General features: G+C 40.8%; 1 protein-coding gene across 1 annotated transcript in view; it reads right to left on the minus strand.

The window, feature by feature from the left end:
- Positions 1-24,945, minus strand: part of LOC135195037 (BLOC-1-related complex subunit 5-like) — a 579,421-nt gene that overhangs the window by 255,890 nt on the left and 298,586 nt on the right.

Here is a 24,945-nt window from a genome sequence, read left to right on the forward strand (position 1 = left end):
TCTCCCGTATGCCGGAGGGGTTCGGGAGTGAGCGCCGAAGCGGAAAAAAGTTTTTATAAAAAAGTCACAGCACACTTAGTTTTCAAGATTAAGAGTTCATTTTTGGCTCCTTTTTTTTTTTGTCATTGCCTGAGGTTTAGTATGCAACCATCAGAAGTGAAAAAAATATCAATATCATATATAAGTATTGGAATATATGACAGCACGAAAAAAAAATTTCATATAATTGTATAAAAATCGTGCTGTGAGCAAAACGGTTAAAACTAATGAGTTAATATTTTTTCGTTGTATTGTGCACTAAATTGCTATCATTTTGGTATGTAACACATTGTAAAACGATCAAAGCAACATAGAGAAAATGTTATCACAAAATGATGCAAGAATTTGTAATGTGCGGATGTAAAAATTTTTTTTTCAAAAATTCACCATAAATCGAAATACAGTGGTACCTCGAGATACGAAAGGCTCAACTTACGAAAAACTCAAGATAGGAAAGCAAATACGAAACATTTTATGGCTCTACATACGAAAATTGTTCAAGATACGAAAAGTTGTTGCTGTAAAGTCCGAGATTCGCCCGGACCACCGATAACAATTTTGAAACTCGACTCGCCACCATCCTCCCGCTTTCCCATTGGTTTCTGATGCTAGTCACTGCCATGAGATCCTTCTCTCCTATTGGTCAGCATCCCTCCCATGATGCATCTAGGTAGCGGCGTGCTTCTTCGGCTACTGCACGACATCATCGGTATCTTAAGCACATGGTATTCATTCGTTCTAACAATTTCGTTTATTAACATACATTCGTTAGTGATTTCGTTGTAGTATACTTTATCGTGTTGTGTGAGAACTTTACTACACACTTATATGTACTACATAACAAAATTACGTACAGTATATACATAGTCATGGGTCCCAAGTTGAAATTCACGGAAAGAAGAGGATGCTCTCTTTGGAGACGAAGATGGAGATTATCAAGAAGTATGAAGCTGGTATGCGATTGAGTGTGATCGCCAAGGAATACGGCCGAAATCCATCAACAATAGGCACCATCCTTAAGCAGAAGAATGTCATCAAAGCAGCTACACCTTCCAAGGGCGTCACTATTTTGTCCAGCAAGAGGACCCACGTGCATGATGAAATGGAAAGGCCTCTTCTTGTCTGGATAAAAGACAAAGAAATCGCTGGCGATACGATAACGGAGACGGCAATCGGCCACAAGGCCAGTGCTATTTTCGGCGATTTGATTGCCCAGACCGAAGACGAAGGAGGAGAAGGGACATCAACACCAACCCCAGACTTCAAGGCTTCGCATGGGTGGTTCGAGAAATTCTGTTAACGGACTGGCATCCATTCGATGGTGCGGCATGGGGAGGCGGCCAGCTCGGACACGAAAGCAGCGGAAGCCTTTAAAAAGATGTTCAACGAGATGATGATCAAGGAAGGCTACAGTTCTCAGCAAGTTTCAACTGTGATGAGACTGGGTTTTTTTGGAAAAAAATACCTCGTCGGACGTACATCACGCAGGAAGAGAAGAAGCTACCCAGGCATAAGGCTATGAAAGACAGGCTTACGCTCGCACTTTGTTCGAACGCCAGTGGGGATTGTAAGGTGAAGCCCCTATTTGTCTATCATTCCGACTCCTCGAGCCTTCAAGGCCCACAAAATGCTTAAGGGGAAGCTTCCAGTGATGTGGAGGGCTAATGCAAAAGCTTGGGTAACGAGGCTTTTGTTCACCGAGTGGGTAAATCTGTGTTTCGGCCCGACAGTGAAGAAATTCTTGGAAGAGAAGCGCCCCCTCTGAAATGCCTGCTGGTGTTGGACAATGCCCCTGCTCACCCTCCTGGCCTCGAGGAAGATATCCTAATGGAGTATTCCTTCATCAAGGTTCTTTATCTTCCACCTAACACCACCCCTCTCCTCCAGCCCATGGACCAGCAAGTGATATCAAACTTCAAGAAGCTGTATACAAAACATCTTTTCAAGAGATGTTTCTACATCACTGATGCCACAAACCTCACTTTGCGTGAATTTTGGAAGGAGCATTTCGATATTGTAATATGCATCCGACTCATCGACCAAGCTTGGCAGGAGGTTTCGAGGGGAACCTTGAATTCCTCGTGGAGGAAACTCTGGCCTGATGCCGTATCCGCCCGAGACTTCGAGGGATTCGACGTGGGCGAAGCTGGTGCTGCAGATTCAGAAACAGTTGACGATCCTGAAACTGTTTCGCAACCAGATCTTGACGAGATCGTTGCACTCGGCAAGTCCATGGGGTTGGTCGTCGACGAGGACGACATCAATGACCTTCTCGAGGAGCACTAAGAGGAGCTTACGACGGATGACCTGAAGGAGTTGGAGGCCATGCAAAATAACATCGTTCAAGAGGAGTTCTCTAGCAGCGGCGAGGAGGAGGATGACAACTCTATGACAACAGCAGAAATTAAGGATGCTCTAGCTGCTTTTCATAAGGTGCAGTCATTCGTAGAAAAGAGACACCCCGAAAAGGCTTACACAGGTCGTATGCTTACACAGTTCGATGACGTTTGTTTGAATCATTTCAAGAACGTTGTCAAAAGTAGGCAGAAGTAATCTTCCTTGGATAGTTATTTTTTTAAAGAGGCCTTTAGTAGGAGTAGTAAGCAAAAAGGAAGAACCAAGTGATACTAAAAAACAGAAAGTTGAAAGTGGTAAAGAAGTTGAAATTTGGAAAAAAAGAAAAAAAAAAAAAAAGGGGGGGGGGGGGAAGGTTTCGTAAAGTTAAGTGTACGTACATATATGCCGTTTGTCCTCCTCCTCTGTCGCCACTTTCGGAGATAGCCTCACTCGAAAGGTGAACTTCCACATTTTACTACATACGTACGTATGTACGTACAGTATTTCTTGTATACCATGTACACTAATACACTTTATTTACAGGTGTATTAGCAGTATGTATTAAGTTAGGTATTGAATGGTACAAATTGTTCTAGTATTTCATTGTTTATAGGTCAATTTAGCTTTATTATGACATGTACTGGGGTGTTTTTGGAGGGCTTGGAATGGATTACCCATTTTACATGTAAAATGCGGTCCAAGATACGAAAAGCTCATGATACGAACGCTGCCTCGGAATGGATTAATTTCGTATCTCGAGGTACCACTGTATTGTGCTAGAGACTTCCCGTTTGTTGCAAAATGAAGGTAATTGATTGAATATTACTAGCCTGTAAGAGTTTTAGCTTACAATTGCGTTTTTCGACTATTTCGGTCGAGTGGAAATTGACCGAATGTCGAATTATTTTTATTTATCGTGATTTATATGCAAATATTTCAAAAATAATAAAAGCTATGACCATGAGGTATTTTTTTTTTGTATCCTACATGAAATTGCGCACATTTTCATTTACAGAACTATATAACGGCTAATATGAAATGGTGCAAATATTACGACAATGTGACTCAAGCATTTCGTAGATTTGATTCTGAGATACCGCGCGCGGAGGAAAGGAAAAAGTTTTTTCAAAATTTCACCATAAATCAAAATATTGTGCTAGAGCCTCTCATTTTGTTTCAAAATGAAGATAAATGATTGAATATTACTAGAATGTAACAGTTTTAGCTTACAATTGCGTGTTTTGACCATTTCGGTCAAGTCAAAGTTGACTGAATGTCGAATTTTTTCTAATTGTGATTTATATGCAAATATTTCAAAAATGATAAAAGCTACGTCAATGAGTTATTTTTTTGTTATATCCTACATGAAATTGCGCACATTTTCATATATAGAACTCTGTATAACGGCTAATACGAAACGGCGCAAATATTACGAAAATGTGACTCAAGCATTTCGGAGATTTGACGCCGAGATACCGCGCGCCGACGTAAGGAAAATGTATTTATTTTTAAATTCACCATAAATTGAAATATTGTTCTAGAGACTTCCATTTTGTTTGAAAATTAAGATAAATGATTGAATATTACTAGACTGTAAGAGTTGTAGCTTACAATTGCGTTTTTTTTACCATTTTGGTCGAGTCAAAGTTGAACAAATGTAGAATTTTTTCTAATTATCGTTATTTATATGCAAATATTTCAAAAATAATAAAAGCTACGACTATGAGTTATTTATTGTTGTATCCTACATGAAATTTTGCACATTTTCATATCTAGAACTCTATATAACGGCTAATATGAAACGGCGCAAATATTACGACAATGTGACTCAAGCATTTCGGAGATTTGCCGCCAAAATACTGCACACAGAAGGAAGGAAAAAGTTTTTTCAAAAATTCACCATAAATCAAAATATTGTGCTAGATACTTCCAATTTGTTTTAAAATGAAGATAAATGATTGAATATTACTAGAATGTAACTGTTTTAGCTTACTATTGCGTTTTTCGACCATTTCGGTGCAGTCAAAGTTGACCGAATGTCTAATTTTTTCTAATTATCGTGATTTATATGCAAATATTTCAAAAATGATAAAAGCTACGACTATGAGTTGTTTATTCTTGTATCCTACATAAAATTTTGCACATTTTCATATATAGAACTCTATATAAAGGCTAATATGAAACAGCGCAAATATTACGACAATGTGACTCGAGCATTTTGGAGATTTGCCGCCGAGATACTGTGCGCGGAAGGAAGGAAAACATTTTTTTTTTTAAATTCACCATAAATCGGAGTATTGTGTTAGAGACTTCCAATTTGTTTCAAAATGAAGATAAATGATTGAATATTACTTGAATGGTAGATTTTTGTTTACCCAATATATATTTATATATATATATATATTATATATATATATATATATATCTATATATTATATTTATATATATATAAAAATATATATTAAGTGTATTCCACATAGGAAAATGAAAAAAGGTTTATCTCAGAAAATGCCCAACAGTTTCGTCCTCCAATGGACCTCTTCTTGGAGCGTTTATTAATAAACGCTCCAAGAAGAGGTCCATTGGAGGACGAAACTGTTGGGCATTTTCTGAGATATACCTTTTTTCATTTTCCTATGTGGAATACAACTTAATTACTATATCTTCGTGCCTAAGAAGATTACCAGTACTATATATCCTATATATATATATTACATATATAATATATATAGTATATATATTATTATATATATATATTAATTTTTTTATTCTGGTATGAATACATAACTAAAAGGAATGCAGGTGAAAAACTTTTTGCATAAAATGTCATAGTATAAAAAACAAATAGATATATAAAAATTTGTAATAAATATAAAACTAAATATGAAATCAATACAGAATACTCACTCATTATCCTGACTCTTCTTTCTATTCATGTTGTCTCCCTCCTCCATTGAAGAGTCTTGCATTTTTTCCTCTCGACATGACGAGGTACAGGTGAAGGAGGGATACGTGCACGCCCTTACTGCTGATGGGCAGCAGTAAGGGTGTCTCTCCTTCTGCCATTCATATGGCACACCCGGCACCATTTCTGCCTGCACCCTTGTAGGAGCTCCAGTGTGTGATCCCCTGTCTGCAGCCGACACACAGGGTCCACTATCCGACGAGAAGTCGTTATCTGAGCACGGGCGGGATCATCAAGGGTGGCGGCATCAGGGGCAGAGGCAGCAGGGGCAGTGGCAGCAGCTGCAGGAGCAGGACGACCGAAGTTGGCCCTCCTAACATCTGTCCTTTTCTCTAGGGGCAGATCTGGAGCTCGGGCCAGGGGGCCAGTGATGGAAGTGGGGCAACCTCCGGGGGTCGGAATTGTACCCACAGTAGAGGATGTAGGCATTCTGGAGGGCCAACTGAAGTATGTATTTGAGGAGCTTCTGTGTCCACCTCCTGGTTCTTCTGGCGAAGGGATAATACTGGATGAGTTGATCAAAGAGATCAACTCCTCCCATGTGCCTGTTGTAGTGCTCAATGAGAATAGGCCACTGGACACGAAACTCCTCATACGTAACTCGGCCCTACCGATGTGTCTTCTTCCGCTGGACGACCTCTTCTTGGATAGGCTCATAACTCCTCGTAATCATGGGAACGAGTCGGACCCCATTTCAACAGATGACGAAGACAGCTCCCTTCCACCGCCACTGTCTCTCCTCTTTCCAGATGTTGAAGCTGGCTAGCAAACCTCTTGAGGACATTCGGGGCCCCATGCACCAACTGAAGGGTACCACTGACGTGCACACCTGCTTCATACAGTTCCTGGGCCAGGGATACCGAGTCATAATAATTATCAATAAACAGGTGGTATCCCTGGTTACGGAAACGATCCAGAAGACCGAACACAGTGTCACGCAGCGTGGAGAAGACGCCGGAATACACTGATTAGTCCACGATGTATCCAGTGTTGGACTCCGTAATAAAAAAAAGTTTCACTCCATATTTCTTTGGCTTCTTGGGGTTGTACACTTTTATGCTAAGACGTCTTTTGTAAGGCATCATCCCCTCATCCAAAGAAAGGTTCTTGCCAGGAACCACTAGAAACTTGCACCGTTCACGAATGTAATCCAACACTGGGCGGACTAAGATGAGGTGATTGGGGTTATTCCGGGGTATGGCCCTTCAGTTGAAGGCATTGAAATACATATGTCCAATGCCAGGAAACTATCACGGGCCATAATGCTGGGCACATTGGGCGTACTTAAACAAAAAATTCCACCTGCAATATATCCCAAAAAATGCGCCTTGTCCATGAGGTTGCAGCCCTGCCAGCAATACGACAACGTCGTCTGTAGTTCATCACGGCAGTACCGAGTGTAGTCTGCCATCTCTGCTACCAGGTATTCCAGCAATTCCCACGTAAGGAACAGCTGAATGAACCCCAGAGCAGTGAGAGGAACAGGTACGGTGAGCCCAGGTGCTGCCGTGAATGGGTGCATGTTAGGTGGGGTGGGGTCGTCCGACCACCCCTCAGTACTCTCGGACGAACGGCCTTCACCTTGGCTGGCACGACGTTCTGACCTTCTACGTGCCCATGCGCGCACCCTCGCATGTGCTAGGGCACAGTTTCGCACTCGAAACCCCCCACTCTCCCATCTCCCTCACTTAGGCCCTCACTTTCTGTGTCATCATCAACAACAAAACTAAACGACGACAACTCCTCCTCCTTTCCTCCTCCACCTCCTCCTCCTCCTCCTCCTCAGACTCCCCCTCATACGCACTAAAACTACTAAACTCCAACTCACTTTCAGCCTGTGACCCTCGTACGTAACATTGGGGCAAATATTCATCATCACTAACATCGGGAGTGATGTCCTCGTCACTAGATGACCAACCGCCATCAAAATGAGGACTTGCGACCTGCTCCCGATCAAGCTCCAACAAGTAATCGTCTATGTCCTTTGGTTTGAGGCCTCCCAAATGCCTACAAATGCCCCTCAGGACACCCCGATGCTTCCTAGGGGTTGTAGAAGGCACACGAGGCACACAATGTGGTGCTTGAACACTTTCGGCCACACGAGGCCGCACGGAACGGTGTTGAGGAGCTAGGTCATCTTGGGTGCTTGGTCCCTCACCAGCATCCAAGTCCAAAATACATCTCACACGATTCCTCCCGAGAGGTAAAACGTGCTTTTTGTGCTCCATTCAACATTCAGACATCTCTACGTACGTCTTGTACCACCACAAATACTCAAACTCTCGCAAAAGTTCGGCAAAACACGATTGCGGCAAAAGATCGCACTCGGACGAGGCATCGCTGATGCTTGCTGGTGCGAGAAGAAAGCATTTCGCGCATGCGCACCCCTGGGGTAACGCTTGTAAACAAAACAAAAGCGTGATCCGTGAGCTCCAGCATCCCTCAAGGCGTGTGATTCCAAAGTTTTTGCCTAGTAGGCCTATAACTACTTTTCCGCAAATTTAAAAAAAAAAAAACTATTTTGCGTTGACATACCACACGTCGATTGAGCACCCGACAGACAATTTTCGTTGACGTTTAATATGTCCAATAGGCGTTTTAAGGGTTAACAGCTCTCCTAGCGCTGGCCTGAAGGATTAATTTTTTCTTTGTGGCTGGGAAACCATTCGGTAACTAGCAAATGGGCCACCTACAGCTTATTGTGGGATCCGAACCACATTATATCAAGATATGAATTTTAATCACCAGAAAGAATTTCCTCTGATTCCTCACTGATGGCTGCGTGAAGTGAACTCAGGCTACCAGATTGATAGTCGAGTATGCAACCCACTTGTCCAGTGAGGAACCCAATAAGTATAACTTAGTTTTACCAGACCACTGAGCTGATTAACAGCTCTCCTAAGGCTTGGCACAAGGATTAGATTTTTTATGTGGCTAGGAACCAATTGGTGTTGTAAGGCCCATCCACACTCTTAATGAACTCTGTTCGATGTGACGTCTGAAGCGGAGAAACAGGGGGATAAGGTTCTGACTTTTCCCACTTGAATGTCTCCATTCTGAACCAAAGTTCGTCAGGCAAAGCTCGACTGTGTAGATGGGGCTTTAGTAATGTGATTCGAACCACATTATATCGAGAAATTCATTTCTAATCACCAGAAATAAATTTCTCTGATTCCACTTTGGCGGTTTCAGGAAGTGAACTCAGGTTACCAGATTGGTAAATGAGTACAGAACCCACACTCGTCCAGTGAGGAACACGTCTATGTATAAGCCATACTCGTCTGACACATGGGCACTTAGTAAACAGCCCAACATGCACGACTCCTGAGTGCTGATAATACAATAACAGTCAGACGTGTAGTGTATATATTAGGGCTTGTGCCTTGTATGATAAGGCGCCCTATGAGGTAATGTAGGACTTGCGATAATCTATACGCTAAAGTGGGTTGGTATTGCACTTCCATCTTCAATGGAGTGTCTGGGGTTTTGTAGGATCCACTTACGAAGTCGGTATTATCTTTACGACGATGTTGTTAAACTCATGGTTCGGTGAGGTTCTTGTAGAAAACACTAAGTAATAAAAATAGATATATTCTGAAGTTTTACTGCTGAAGATCAGATAGATTGTACAAGTCTTCTATGACGCGATAGCTTGATCGCTTCTGCCAATGATGATGGCTAATCCTATTCCTCTACATGATAAAGCTTAGGTAAAGAGGTACAGGTCTTCTAATGTCGATAGCTAACTCTGTTCTGCCTGTCTACCATCTCTGTTACAAGTTATGAAGGAACAGACAGTAGTTCGAACATATGAACATACTTACATGACATAGTTTCATAGAACACACAAATCAAAATGAGACACGCTACAGAATCACGTAGGCGGTAGTTGTCTCAAGCAGGGAGCTTGGACTAATGTTTATAAACAATTGAATGACTACAGGTGATGGATGTTATCTTAGCCTACTTTTATTGTATACGTCATCTTTAGCGTCTCTAGTCTGATCACATTCCTGCAAGCAATCTGGTTGACATCTTAGTTTTAGACTTTTATATATATGGACTAACATTCCATATTTTTATTATGTAAACACTTACATTAGCTCGGTCAGCTACCAAAAACCAACTACTGAATATTACTCAAACTTGACTTGCATTTGACTTATAGGAGTGTGATACAGACACTATGTGAATATATAATATAAGTAAATAAAAATTCATGTGTACATGAATTGATTCAAGTAATAAAATATAAAACATGATATTGGTAAATAATAGTGATCACGTGATATATAATGATACAGTTTTTTCACTTCATCTCTTTAAGATACTTATGCTACAGAAAATACTAATGTACTCTGATAATTGCATAGAATGAAGATTAACTGATAAAAATCATATTTTAACTGATAAAAAATTTCATATATGAATTGATAAAATTATTAATGTTTATGCTGATTGATTCGTTGATTTTTATGCTAAATGTTATATATCTGATTCATTAATCAATATACTAACTCATAAATAACTGCAGATATTGGTCAAGAAACCAAAAAAGGTAACGGATTGATTATAGGCTACCTGATTTGTTTATACATTGGTATATGGATTCATATAATTATGATTAATATATGTGCACTTTAAATAGATTCCTATTGTGTACACGCAAAGATATATTTAGATTCTGTTATTTATGATCATTTATATAAGAGATTCCTATTGCGTACACGCAAAGATATATTTCGACTCTGTTATTTATGATCAATTATATATAGGATACATGATACTTTATATATATAGGATACATGACGAGGTTATACTACTTCACTTTTATTAAACTAGCGTTCGAACAACTTTTCGTCCATTACAGAGTTCCAGACAACCACCTATACTATAGCCAATGAAACGGCCTTTTTTCAATGGTTAAAACAAGGGGAAAATTTGCCTGGGCGGGTCCAACGTTCTATATTGCGCTCATAGTTATTTTCTGCATCCTAAGCTACACGATACGTTCGCGATGATAAAAAAAAACATCCAGCACGAGTCCTTCGCCAGCAAAGTAGAGTTGAATATCCTTCGGGTCGTAATCGTCGGAAGTATGTCCCTTTCGTAGTCGATTCCCGACAGTCGCTGGAGCGTTCCGCATGAAAACGAGATTAGCGACGAGATACGGTGTCGGTCGAAGAAGTCCATGAAATTCCTTTCACATTGTAGGCGGTTGTTACTTGACTGTAGTCGTCCGCTGCGACGAACGATTTTTTGAAGTTGCGATGTGAAAACTCTCGTACTGCAGGATACTGTAATCCAGGTTCCATTAATCAGCCTGCAAGTGAAATTATACTTGTCACAAGGGCAGAGTAAATTCAGACGACATCCAAATACGGGAGGGGAGGAGAGCCATTTAGACCAGACTTAACCCACATGAATTCGCTGATATTTTGGAATTCAAAAGAGTCCGCTGTACAAACTTTTTTATCCATGGCATTAACAATGAGTGAACCTATCCAGGTCTATGATGACTTGTAAAAATATCCATAATTATAAAAAAATAGATATCATAGACAACATTACGAATCTCAAAGAAAATTCGATATTACTGGTAGTAAGTTACTAGACAAAGAAGTGGAAAACGGAGCTAATTGTAAGATTGCCAGGCAACATAAGAGTCAAGAGAAGATTAATCATGATTCTGTATTTCTCTATGCTAACTGAAATTAAGTTGTGATAAAATCTGATCCTATGTGCCCTAACAAAAGTTTCATATTCAATTTTCTCGCGCGCATCCTCTGAGGTTAATTTTTAAAAACTTTATTAATAGGTAGGAGATGCAACGAAAAAAACCCACTATGTAACTAATTTCTAAATAAACTTTGGGTTTTTCAAGAAAAATGTGACATTTCCCATGAATGTTTACTTGGATTGTAATAAGCTAATGTTGCAAGTAAATAATCCATATCCATATCGTGATACTTCTAAATGTCTATGAGGTTCAGAAAAAATTAAGTTCATTTGATGTTATAGAAAAAATTCTATTTCCTTATTTTGTTTATTAATTTTAAAATGATTGCAAGTTGCATTGCGCATACCGATAGACACCTGTACCTAACGTCTGCCTTGCCCATGAGAAGTTCGGGCTAAGCATTCCTTTCTCCAGTCAATCTGCTTTTGCAAGCAGAGACGACACACAGATGAAACCTGTGTAAGCAGATTATTGAGGTTAAAAGGAACAAATGCTGATACGGCAATGATGACGTCGTCACTTGGCAGGAGATTGCTCTCAGCCAGCTAAGAGTTACGTTACTTGCTGTAACAAATACGACTTTAGGATAATTTTTTTGTTTTTTTAATACTCGACCCACATGAGAAGAATGTCTGAAAAAAACAGTACCAAAATTGAACAATATATTAGTTTCATGTTGGAAAACTGCATGATTATGTTAAATTAAATATTCCTTATTGAACTAATGTAAAAGGTTTCCATACAAATTCTATATATATTATTAGCCCTGTATAAGATTCATATAGGATTATTCCATAGATAACATTTCACTTCTAGACTTCCTGACTTTAAAATCTCTTTTATTTTATTTTATTTTTTTATTTATTATTATTTTGTTTTATTTATTTATTTATTTATTTAATTTTTTTTTTTTCATTGACTACGAATATAAATCACCGGGAAGACAATATGTCAGTAGATTTGGATATGTGTTTGAACTTTTAGCTTATTTGTCATTACTAAAGCGTTATTGATTTTATCGTGATTCCTTTATTATTAATAAGTAACCCTTACCGACTTCTTACAGAGTGTATTATATTGACTCCACTTGTATCCATATTTATTTTTCTTTTTTTCTTTTATTGATTTATATATATATATATTTGATAAATTAATGGTCGGCTTGAATATGTGGAAAAGTGTTCTAGCGGCGTACCGTATAAGGCTACTTGCGGCATCAATTCTAAGATACAAGATATAAATGATAAAGGTATTTAAAACCGCGAGAACCGCTATAATCCAGTTCGGATCCAATATCACGAGTTGTAACTCGTAAGACATTGACACTTCCTATTTAATTATACCATTATTCTACCAAACCGATTGACTCTGGGTGTGATAAAAATATATTATTGGATTTCTTAATGGAAAGGAATTCACACAACGTGTTAAGGAGATTATTATTGATTTACACCACCCGAGTCACAGATATTATGTGTTGAATTCCATATTTACTGATTTAGCACTCATAAATATTCGTAACGCACTCAATTGCGGTGTTTGTTTTTAGTGCTATTAATTCTATATAACGTGTCAAGGAACTATTAACACTAAGAAGTGTTATTCCCTCTGTCAGACTCGTAATTCTGTTAATAATTCTACGTATATCTTTCAAGGATTGATTTGGCACAGGATAGGCCCTTAAACTGACAGGTGTTTTAGTGTATCCCTTGTTTTCATGACACGTGTTTACAATTAGTGATGTGCTTTTTATATCTGTAAGCATTGTAGGCCAGTAAAAACAGTGTTTCATACAATCAACTTACCTGTCAGATATATACATAGCTAAGACTCCGTCGTCCCCGACAGAAATTCAAATTTCGCGGCACACGCTGCAGGTAGGTCAGGTGATCTACCGTCCTGCCCTGGGGTGCAGGATTAGGAACCATTCCTGTTTTCTATCATATTTTTTCTGTCGCTTGGAATGTAAACAACGTTTGCAGTTCCTCCTGACTTGATTTTTGGATTTCATCGCCATCGATCTTGGGCTATCTTTTGCAGGGAAGTACTGGATCGTTGGTTCGGCATACGCATATTAATTGTTTTGATAACTTTGGCTTCGAAAATTTCGAAGAATTGTTTACGTGTAACTACCGAACTTTTCGGTAGACAATCACATAGTTTGCAAGAAGGAAAATTTTAATATTTATCATAATAACGTGTAGTAAATGTTAGAATTGATTGAGCTAACTTCCTTCTTGACGATGTAAGGAAAGAATAGTTACGCTTCCTTTAGAAGTTTATATAGTCTCTCGTACTAACGAACAGTTAGAGCATTAACTTACTAGTAGTGTGGTATCCTCATCTCCTTCTTACTTCACAGAATCTTCAAATTCATATTGCAATTTGAAGACAAAGGAAGGTAGCTCTAAATACGAGCTATTGAAAGGTAAGAAGTGATTTTACTGTTAGTGCAGTGGAGGGTGCGTTCTGTTCGGCTCTGTTTCGCTCCCAGGCCTAGGCCTCTTCCAAGCTCACATACCCAGAGGAGAAGGAAAGTCGAAAGCCTTACGGAGGTTATGGAGAATCCCCACCGATCAGGCGTCCCCTCGGCAGGATCTGTAGATCGTCCCAGACTGCCAAGTTCGCCATTGGAAAGGCGTCCTAATTAGTAGAGGGTTTGCGTTCGATCGGCTCTGTCTCGCTCTCAGGCCTAGACCTCTTCCAAACTCACAAGCCCAGAGGAGAAGGAAAGTCGAAAGCCTTACGGAGGTTATGGAGAATCCCCACCGATCGGGCGTTCCCTCGGCGGGATCTGTAATACGTCCCAGACTGCCAGGGATAGCCATTGCAAAGGCAGCCTTTAAAAAGTGCGTCTGTTCTTCCGTTTCTTCATCTTACATCCGAAAAAGACGAGAATGTACATGTTAGAAGTTCGGACGATCTGGCTCGTTCTCATGAATAAGAGAACACTGACTCACTGAGCGAGAGGCTGAGAGCCAGCCAGCAAGCTAGCGCGAGCCACGTTCCAACAGCCAGCAGCGAGCCGCGTTCCAACAGACTAGCGCGAGCCGCGTTCCATCAGACTAGCGCGAGCCTCGTTCATACAGATAAACGCGAGCCGCGTTCCAGCAACTGAGTGAGAGCCGCGTTCCAGAACTTTTTCTTGGCGCAAGGCGCCTTCAAAGAGAAAAACAGGCGGCTTAACTAAGGAGCCTTATAGTAGAATGGCAATCAGAAGGATGCTTCCATTGAACGTTTTCTGGCAAGAGGCTCGTATAACAAGACTAGAGGCGCTCGGATCTATTAGGGCGCACGGGACCTCCACGCAAGCGGAACGTTCCAGGAGCGAGTCTCCTTTCTAGCGTGCGGAACATTTCCAAGCGCGCGGAACTATCCAGACGCTAGGCGCTAGGAGCAAGGATCCAGACGCAGGCGTCAGAAGATTTCAAAAATCTTCATTAGAGAGAGAGGTCAGTCGCGAGCTAGCCTCTTTGAATTTTAACTTGAACAACTTTCCCCTGGCAAATGTGCAAGATGTCGCACAGGCGGCCGTTGCTTTTGTCAGAAGGATTCTGATACTAAGAGAAGCCCCTTTTCATTATTCAGAAGACTCTTTGTAGGCAGTTCCATCTCAATGCGGACTCTCTCCTTCATCCATGCTCTTCCCTCGTTTTGATGAGGAGGCAAGAGCTTTGGGAGTTTTTCTTAATAAGATCTCATCGATGTTTGGGTATGATGGCGGATAGAAAATATCTACTTCCTTCCGTAAACCCTAGTGATGAACAGGAATTCTGTCTCTTCCGCGATTTATGAAGAAATCACGAAGATTTAAAGAGTTCCTTGATTAACTTCGTTCCTTAAGGATATATATGTATATATATATATATATATATATATATATATATATAACTCTTTCTATCGTTCTATTACGAAAAGAACGAAGATAGTAGAAGGTAGTAGAGTTTCTGCTGTATGAGAATACGATACGGTCAATTCATAAACACATACCGTAGTTACTTCTTTTCTGCGCTCTCATTACAAGTATCCTTCTACGTCTTTCCTAGGAAGGACTACGCTTAAAGGGATTGTTAAGACTACACCTACTTAGCTTCTAGATTTATCGAAGTCTTGTTTCGCTTAAATTATGCTTTAATAAGAACTTCCTGAAGTTCGATAATAATTTTATTAAATTCCTTTATTAATTGGAGTAGCTGGCAACTCTGGAAGAGTAAGCGGGGACTGCTTTCGCTGAGAGCCTGAGACCAACGCAGTACGCCTATGCCAGTTACTGTCAGTACCATGTAGGTGTCAGTCATGATGCGGTCGGGTCGAATCTCTCTCTCTCCTGCGGGAGGGAATAACTTTCCGTATCTCTCCCCTACAATCGCGGTCTTAACCTCGGATTGAGGGGATAATTAAGCTACATAAATAAATAATTGTATGCCTTTTGATAAGAAGCTTTCAATAAGAGAGATAGTACAACCTTTCAATGCGGTTTACCGTAGGTAACATTATTAAAGATTCTATCGCAGCAGAACATTATATTATGTAATGCTCTCAGGCTTACGAAAGCATAGCTTATTAGAGTACCTGCTCAGAAGAAGATGGATGAGTCGGATGGGAAACATTCTCTTTGGGACAAAACTTGTTCCCTGAATGGACTATACTACGTATATAAAGTTTTTTCCTACTAAGAACGGAATTAACATGTGAAAGGATGTCGGGTACCATAAAGGCCACAGCTGTTCTGGCACATAACATAAAAAGAATTAGAAGAAAGCGCCAGTCTGGCGCAACGCGCCAGAAGTACCAACCTGGCGCAATGCTCCAGAAGCGCCAGCCTGGCGCAAAAATTTAAAATTTGCGCCAGAAGCGCCAGCCTGGCGCAGTGAGCCAAGAGCACCATCCAAGATTTTCTCGTTTTAGCGAGTTATTAACCTAGGAGTCCAGTAGACTCTCGGACACCAAGCTCGGTAACGGCAAGATTCGTTCCTGATTTCGTTACCCCATTTAATCACTTAGGGCCATTTCCCACCCGACACTCTCATATCGCATAGAGCATCGAGAATCTCTTTTTTTCGCTCCTATTCGCGTTAACAAAGAGATCCTTCTCGATCGACGATAATAACTGTTAACATGTTTAACATTTATTGGGAAGAGTTGTGAGAAGACGAACAGGCTTCCTATAGAACTGCTTCCTTTTCCTACTTCTCCCCCGATGAAGATGACGTGGGAAAAGCTTCAAGGAAGATTATCTTGCCAGTACAAGAGCAACTGGCCTCTTTGGTGGGAGTGTTAGCGCCTCGTAGAAGGACGTTGCGCTTCCAATCAAGAAGTCTCGTCCTCTCTCCCCTGCGAAGCGAGAGGCGTCATGCAGACGTGAAGCTTCCAAACATATCGCAGAGGCTTCGGTTTCGAGAGCGAGATCGGGAGAATCTTAACGGAAGACACGTAACGCCAGAGAGACGTGAGACGTCGTCAAGACATGAATAGTCATTTAAAGCTGCTTTTTAGACGCGAGGCTCCAACCAAAATTTTGGCGCCAGTTAGGACGCCTTTTGAGAGCGAAGCGTCTTCCAGGCGCGAGGCGTCATCCAGACGTCAGCAGCCACACAAACGGGAGGCGTCAGCCAGGACGCTTGGCTGACTAGAGCGTCATCCAAGCGGGAAGCGTCATCCATTTATGGAGAGAAGCCTGGGCTGTTGGCGCCTTCCAGGACTATTAAAGCGGGGAAGAGGAAGGATATCATTCCCTTAGCCCCTCTCCTTTTAGGAGTTTGTCTCCTCCAGAGGAAAGACGTACTGAATTAGCAACGGAGACTCATCTAGACCCCGAGTTAGAAGTAAACTCGGAGGAGGAGTTTCAAGGAAGAGAAGGACTGTCGAACTATAATGTTTTGACAGCTTGCTTCTAGAGGAGTATGGAGACGACTTGACTCCTGCCTCTCTCCTTCTCCGCGCGCTCTTTTCTCGAGTGCAAAGACGAAGAAATCTTCGTTTTTTCTTCAGAATGAAGCCCGCCATTTGAAGAAGGTGTTAGTTAGAACGGTCTTCTGCATGCCTCCAGCGAGACTAGCTGGTAAAAGAGGCATTTGATATCAGACGGGAGAGAATAGGGGTATTTCTCTTCCGTCTACGTCAGAAGCGGACTTTTCGACCTTAGTTGACGCTTCACGTAGACAAGGTTTGAACTCGCCCGTATAACTTGGGGCATTTCAGAACTGGACCATCTCCTCAAGGGACTCTTTCATGTATTGGAAGTTTTCAACTTCTTAGATTGGTCCCTTGGGGTGATGTCCAAGAAAGCCCATGATTCTGAAGGACTCGAACCAGAAGTCCTTCTGTGTATTTTGTCTTGTATAGACAAAGCGGATCAGGATGGCTCGGTTGAGATCTCCTCTTTGTTTGGAGCAGGTCTTCTTAAAAAGAGGACAGTATATAGTGTCTTTTTAACCAAAGCGGTCTCCCACGCTCAGAGGGCAGCGCTTCTGTACTCGCCTTTGTCTGACTTTTTGTTCCCTTCTCAGTAGTGAAGGACATTTCTCGTTCATTAACTGAGAAGGCGACTCAAGACCTTCTACACAGCATAAGGAAGAAGAAACCTGCAGACAGCCCCAAGAACACTGTCATTGTCTGATGAGGAGAAAGACCGGGCCTACAACCTGACACAGATGCGCTAGATGCGAACATTATAGGACAGATAAGAGTGTCCGATGTGGACATTGCCAGACATCTCGAGACTCTACCAAGCTCGAAGCTCCGGCAAGTGGGGGGAGGAGCCACCCAGGCGCGAGGCGCCAGGCAGGCGCGAGGTACCAGCCAGCGGCGAAGCTCCAGGCAGGCGCAAGGCGCCAGCCAGGCGCGAAGCTCCAGGCAGGCACAAAGCGCCAACCTGGCGCGAAACGCCAGCCAGGCGCGAGGCGCCAGGCAGGCACAAAGCGCCAACCTGGCGCGAGACGCCAGCCAGGCGCGAGGTGCCAGCCAGGCACAAAGCGCCAACCTGGCGCGAGACGCCAGCCAGGCGCGAGGTGCCAGCCAGCCGCGAGGTGCCAGCCAGCCGCAAGGCGCCACTCCAACCAGGAGCTAGACGCCAGCCAGGCGCAAGGCGCCAGGCAGGCGCGAGGCGCCAGGCAGACACAAAGCGCCAGCCAGGCGCGAGGCGCCAGCCAGGCGCGAGGCGCGAGGCGCCAGCCAGGCGCGAGGCGCCAGCCAGGCGCAAGCCAGGCTCTAGGCGCGAATCTCCAGCTAAGACGCGAAGCGTCATCCAGATGCGAGGCGCCAGTCAAGCGAAAGGTACCAGACAAGCGCTAGGCGCCAACCAAGAGCGAAGCACCAGCCAGGCGCGAGGTTCCTGCCAGGCTTCAGGCTTCAGTCGGGTGAGATCCATTTCAAGAAAGCCCTGGTCTTCTTTGAAACATGGAGATCTCCTAAGCACTTCATTAGTGACTTGATTCCTTCAAACAGCTGAGAATTAAAAGCGCAGGAAGTGCGCGCTTTTGCAAATTCTTGTTCTTTACATAACAATATGTCATATAAGACATATTAGCTGTGTTGTACGGTAGAGGCAACTCTGTGTTGACTTCTCATTACACAAAGGATGTCAAGTTAACCTACGAGAGATCCTTCTCTTTTGGTTTATACGTTTCTGCGGATACGTTACTGGGATAAGGAGCCGACACTGATCCTTAACTTTGAGTTAAAGTTTTTTAACTTAGTGAAATTATTGGGGTTTTTGAAAGGAGTGTGGGGATAACTCTTTCCAATTTGAGCGCGAACCCTCGTGTTAGGATCAGGTGATCGGGATCGGTGTTGCGCTCCTTCATAAGGTGTATTGTCATATAAGTGGATCAGCACCCATTGACAAAGTCCTTTCAGGCTCTGCCGAGTAAGTGGATAAGACCCCTTCGGCAGACCCACAAGAACTCTTGGCCATAGATCACATATCTCGCTAAAGTTTCTTGAGGTGATGCAGACTACTGGGCAAACACCCACGAAGTCTACCACCTATCAGGTAGGAACCAAGGTTTATTTATACCTACAACATATGTTGTTTACCTGTCTATTCCATATAGTAGCTGTCTCTTACCCTCCACCGAAGGGTGCCAATCAGCTATGTATATATCTGACAGGTAAGTTGATTGTATGAAAATGATATTGTTATGATACAATAAAGTTTCATACATACTTACCTGGCAGATATATACGATTAGGCCCACCCAGCCTCCCCGCAAGGAGACAGGTGGAAGAGAAAAAATATGATAGAAAACAGGAATGGTTCCTAATCCTGCCACCCAGGGCAGGACGGTAGATCACCTGACCTACCTGCAGCGTGTGCCGCGAAATTTGAAAATTTCTGTCGGGGACGACGGAGTCTTAGCTATGTATATATCTGCCAGGTAAGTATGTATGAAACTTTATTGTATCATAACAATATCATATTTGGCTTTCTGTGACATAGGAGGGAACCCTGGATGACGGAATGCAACCAGTTTATGACGATTGGTATGAGAGAGATATTACTACTACCTGGTCGTTAGCCCTCTGCTGTGTTCTTCGGGTTTTCCTCGTCACAGACCTACATATAACATTACATATGATTACATTATTCTGATACACATACTATAAATATACTTTTGCTTTAGGGTATCTGCTCGAAGTGTTTATTGTTTTTTGCCTAGCCACTGACCCTGTTTTCGTTCGAAGTGTTTTTATTATTTTGCTTATTGCTGCTGACTCTTGCTTTGTTCAGTTTGTAACAGTTCTGCGCTCCGACCCAGATATGCAATGCTCGCGATCTCTTGGGTTAAGGAATTTTCTTGTTTAGATACGGTTTTAAACAATAGGCACGGATGTTTCTATATCTTTTAGTCTAATTAATGGTTCTTTGCTGTATGGTGCGGGATTGCGGGATAATGCGTCCGCTATGATATTTGCTTTCCCAGGTAGATATCTTATCTTGGCTCCAAAGACCTGAATGATCATTTGTCACCGAGTTCCTTTTGGACTGTGATTAAAGCCTTTGAAAAACTCGGAAAAGGACTCATGTCAGTAAGGACTTTATCAGGATAGCCATAGATTATGAACTTAAAATGTACTAGTTAGTTAAAGATACCTAGCCCTTCCTTGCCTATTACTGCATATTTACTTTCAGAGGGCTTTAGTTTACGTGAATAAAAAGCTATAGGAAAGAACTGTTTATCATATTGCTGAAGTAGTATCCTCTTACCCCTTGGTCTGAGGCGTCTGTTGCAATAAAAAAAAATTCAATAAAAAAAAATTCCTTATTTAAATCAGGGATTTTTAAGTTAGGTAAGCTGAATTTTCCGCTTTTAAGATATCGAACGCCTGTTGATGCTTCTCAGACCATAATAAATCTACGCTCTTCTTCGTAAGATCTGTTAAAGGAGCTGTCATGATGAAGAGTTACATATTTACATACGATTGTAATACCACTACAGCGCAAAAGTGCTGTATCCCCCTTTTACGTTAATAAGTACCGGAAAGTTATGAATAGCGACACCTTACCATGGACTACTTTTAAGACCTTGACCAGACACATAAAAACCTAGATAAACATGTTCGGTTTTTAAAAAACTCACATTTAGATATTTTTTACTCTGAGATTATTTGTCTTTGTCTCTGTAGCACTAGCTCTACTTTATGTGAATGTACTTCTAAGGTATTAGAAAAGATTACAAGATCATCCATATAGGCATGTAGGTTATCCCCTAAAAGTCTCCAAACACTATATTGTAATTGGGGCTTTGGGGCGCAACGTAAGCCGGAGGCATACGTAAAAAATTGATAATGTCCCCACCCTGAGTTGGCTGAAAACGGAGTATGAGGTACAATCACTTAGGTAATGGTATCTGGAGTAAAAGCTTTTAAGTAAGTCCAAGTTGGTGAAAAAAATTTATTCTAACCTAACAGAGATAAGATGGTCGTCGGTACATGGCACTGGAAACTATCGGGAGTCGTTTCCCCCCCTTGTTTAAGCGACAGAATCTACGCAGATACGCCAAGTCCGATCTTTTATGGCATGACGTTTGAGGGAAAAATATATGGGCTTATTTGATTTCCTAATGGCTCCTATTACTAACATTTCAACTTCGTCATTTATCTCTATTTTGAAATTTCATTGGGGTTCTACACGAAGGTACGTATATAGCTTTATGTTTGTCCTTAGACCGTGTTTTGTGTTAAATTACATCCGTTTTTTTCCAGAGATCACTCGCCAGTGGAGAAACTTCCTGGTATTCAGGTAAAAGATAAAAAAAAGTTTCTGCTGAATCATCTCTGCTTGAATGACTTTACTGATATACTTTAGATAGAATATAAGAGAGATTCATCCACGACTGATGGGCGGGATTAAAAATTAGCAACAATAAAAAATGCGATATTTATAACAACCTTCGTATCCACGATATGTATACTTTTAGGGCTTTGTTCGCGGAAATCGTTATATTTCAGAGTGTCGGGAAGATTATTCTTTCATTTCCCAGCAAAGTCTTTTTACACGCACTAAGACATTCGAGGGTGCATGCTTCTCGAGATTTTGCGTGCAAAGTGCGACTGCGGTTGTGGGAGAATTTTGTTGGGTCATTTGAACTATGTTACGATTTATGAGACAAATGTATAGTTCCTCTATATAAGTTATTATTTGATTAACTGTCTCTTTTTGTTCAAACGGATTTCAATATGTTTGAAGGTTTATAGGATTTTCATTTGATAAACACGCCTTATTTTGCAGGATGTAAGATAATATTTTGTATACCCCTAGATGAATCTTACAATTACACTAGATACAGATCAATGTTTTTTATAACTATAGAGGTATCTGTAAGCGCTCGCTTATCCGGACTTCTCATTAGAGAAGTTCGAACAACAGACGGTGAGTCCGTAAATACAGGATATTACGTCTACTAAAGAAATAAACAAGATATTTCTAATTTTTACGGCGCGTACAGCGGGCTTATCCACCACACTTATAATAACTTACGTATTAAAAAAAACGAAAACCTGCTCTGATTACTTTATACGGTCGTGTGTTTCATAGGAAAAATCCTTTTTAATTCAAAAAGATATCGGTATGTATGAACCAACATCGCTTTTCCCCCACTCTGCTAGAGTCGCTTATTGTGTGGAATTTGCTTGCTTTGAAAACTCGGCAGATTTAACTGTCCTTGACCGCTTGACTTAGGTGACACAGTCACCGAGTTTGCTTGTTTGATTCTGAACGGGCTACTGTTTCTATTTTTTTTTTTTTTTTGTAATAATTAAGATCCTTCTCTTTATTACCATCGGCAACGTATTGTGTTTTTAGCATTATGTTGCTGGTACGTATAAAGCAATGAATGACGAACTACTAGGAACTGAGCGATTACTAATAAGACAAGTTACCTCTACTGTATTCAATATTAACTGTTTGTACTTCATTCTTTGCTAAAATTTGAAATAGTGAGGGATCCTGGTCAGCGCATTTAGCCTGATGAAAGTTTTTTACAGACATGTTATTCCTTGCAATCCAGCCATATTTTTAAAGTTAAGTTGAGTCATTGAGGTTCGATATTTTATATAACTCAAAAAACTCAAGGCTAAAACTGCGATCGGGACTTGCAAAGGAGCATTTATTGTCATGACCCGAAATAGTGTTACCTCTAGTTTATCTAGATTTGTACGGGTGTTCCACTTGTTTTTTGTGTGTTTTCTAATCACTACGGTGCTTAACGACCCTATCCATGCATCTGTATAAATACAGACGTCCACTGCGTAAAACACTATTCACTGTTTAATATGATTTGTTTTACGTAAGGGATTAATAATCACCCCAAAAATGATAAAATTAACATAGTATATGATTATGATATTTCAGTAGAACTTCTAGGAAACCAGACAACTCACAGATAAAAACTCGCAGTAGCGAAATCTCAATGATGTAGATAATTTCTGTAAAAAAGTAAGATTAAGAATGTCTCGTAACTTCAGCCACAGGAATAACGAAATTCGACCTGTAAAGGAAACTCAAAGTTACTCAAATGAATAAAAAATTGTACTTAGCTTGCTTTTGTGGGAAGTCACGGTGTTCCGATAACGACACACTGGCCTTGGTCCTCCTTCTCTATTAGCGGATGACCTGGTTTGGCTTTAGTTTCCCCCCCCCCGTGCGCGTTGTTTCGATGATTCGAGCCCTTGAAAGATCCGATGCTGCAGACGCGTTCGGTTTGTTCTTGAAGTTATTCACTAACGATGATACTAAGTTGCTTGAAGAATCTGTTGCTTTCGTCGTCGTTGAAAAGTTTCTTATTGTTTTCTGAAATCGCTCACTAACGATGATACTAGGTTGCTTGAAGAATCTGCTGCTTCCGTCGTCGTTGACTTCTTATGATACATGATTTATTATTCTGGTTTTTTCTTCGTAGGACGTTGTAGAGTTCTTCTGGTACGCTGGCCACCAATATTAGGCTTGTGCCTTGTATGATAAGGCGCCCTATGAGGTAATGTTAGACTTGCGATAATCTATACGCTAAGTCGGTTGGTATTGCACTTCCATCTTCAATGGAGTGTCTGGGGTTTTGTAGATCACTTACGAAGTCGGTATTATCTTTACGACGATGTGTTAAACTCATGGGTTCTGGTGAGGTTCTTGTAGAAAACACTAAGTATAAAAATAGATATATTCTTGAAGTTTTACATGCTGAAGATCAGATATGATGTACAAGTCTTTCTATGACGATAGCTTGATCGCTTCTGCCAATGATGATGGCTAATCCTATTCCTCTACATGATAAAGCTTAGGTAAAGAGGTACAGGTCTTCTAATGTCGATAGCTAACTCTGTTCTGCCTGTCTACCATGTCTGTTACAAGTTATGAAGGAACAGACAGTAGTTCGAACATATGAACATACTTACAAATGACATAGTTTCATACGAACACACAATCTGAGACACGCTACAGATCACGTAGGCGGTAGTTGTCTCAAGCAGGGAGCTTGGACTAATGTTTAATTGTTTATAAACAATTGAATGACTACAGGTGACGGCATATTATCTTAGCCTACTTTTATTGTATACGTCATCTTTAGCGTCTCTAGTCTGATCACATTCCTGCAAGCAATCTGGTTGACATCTTTAGTTTTAGACTTTTATATATAATGGACTAACATTCCAAAAATTTTTATTATGTAAACACTTACATATATGTTCAAAAGTATGACCAGTAGTGATTGTTACCTTTTGTAATAAATCGGAGAAATTTCAGTCATTCCAATTAATATGGGCCATGAAGAGATGTAATTTAGTTAATAAAAATATAAGTTCAAGTATAGACCATTTAATGAATTCTACAAACAAAATTATTAAATGCTACATAACTTATCAGATTTTATTTTTTTTAGTATGCATGAATACATTAGTAAATGTATTTATTATATGCATGTGTTCCAGTGTTAGTGTTTGTGTACCTTTGTGAAGTTTTTTGTTTAATTTTTACTCATTCATCGTCAGACCGAATTAACTATTCAGTCCCAGTTCTAATCCTTCAGGACAGCTCTATGAGAGCTGAGTCAGCTAGTTGCCAGGTTAAACTACTTTCTAATAATAATAATAATAATAAATACACAACTTTTAAGACAAAGCTCACCATGTTTTTCAGTGACTTAGTTATAAGCCTGTCCTTCATATTCCACTTAGGAAAATTGGAAAATCTGATAATTCTGGTTTTAAAAACATTGGAAACAATTAAGGTTGGTTGATTGATTTGAGTTAAATTGACTTCAGGCTGGTAATGGCAAGTGTTTTAAGTGAATGTGGGTATAGGAGACCTGATGTGGACCCTTAGACAATTGCTTTAGTGTTACCGACCCTTGGACTTTGCCTGGTGTTT

The sequence above is a fragment of the Macrobrachium nipponense genome, chromosome 15, assembly GCF_015104395.2.
Source record: "Macrobrachium nipponense isolate FS-2020 chromosome 15, ASM1510439v2, whole genome shotgun sequence".
NCBI lineage: Eukaryota > Metazoa > Arthropoda > Malacostraca > Decapoda > Palaemonidae > Macrobrachium > Macrobrachium nipponense.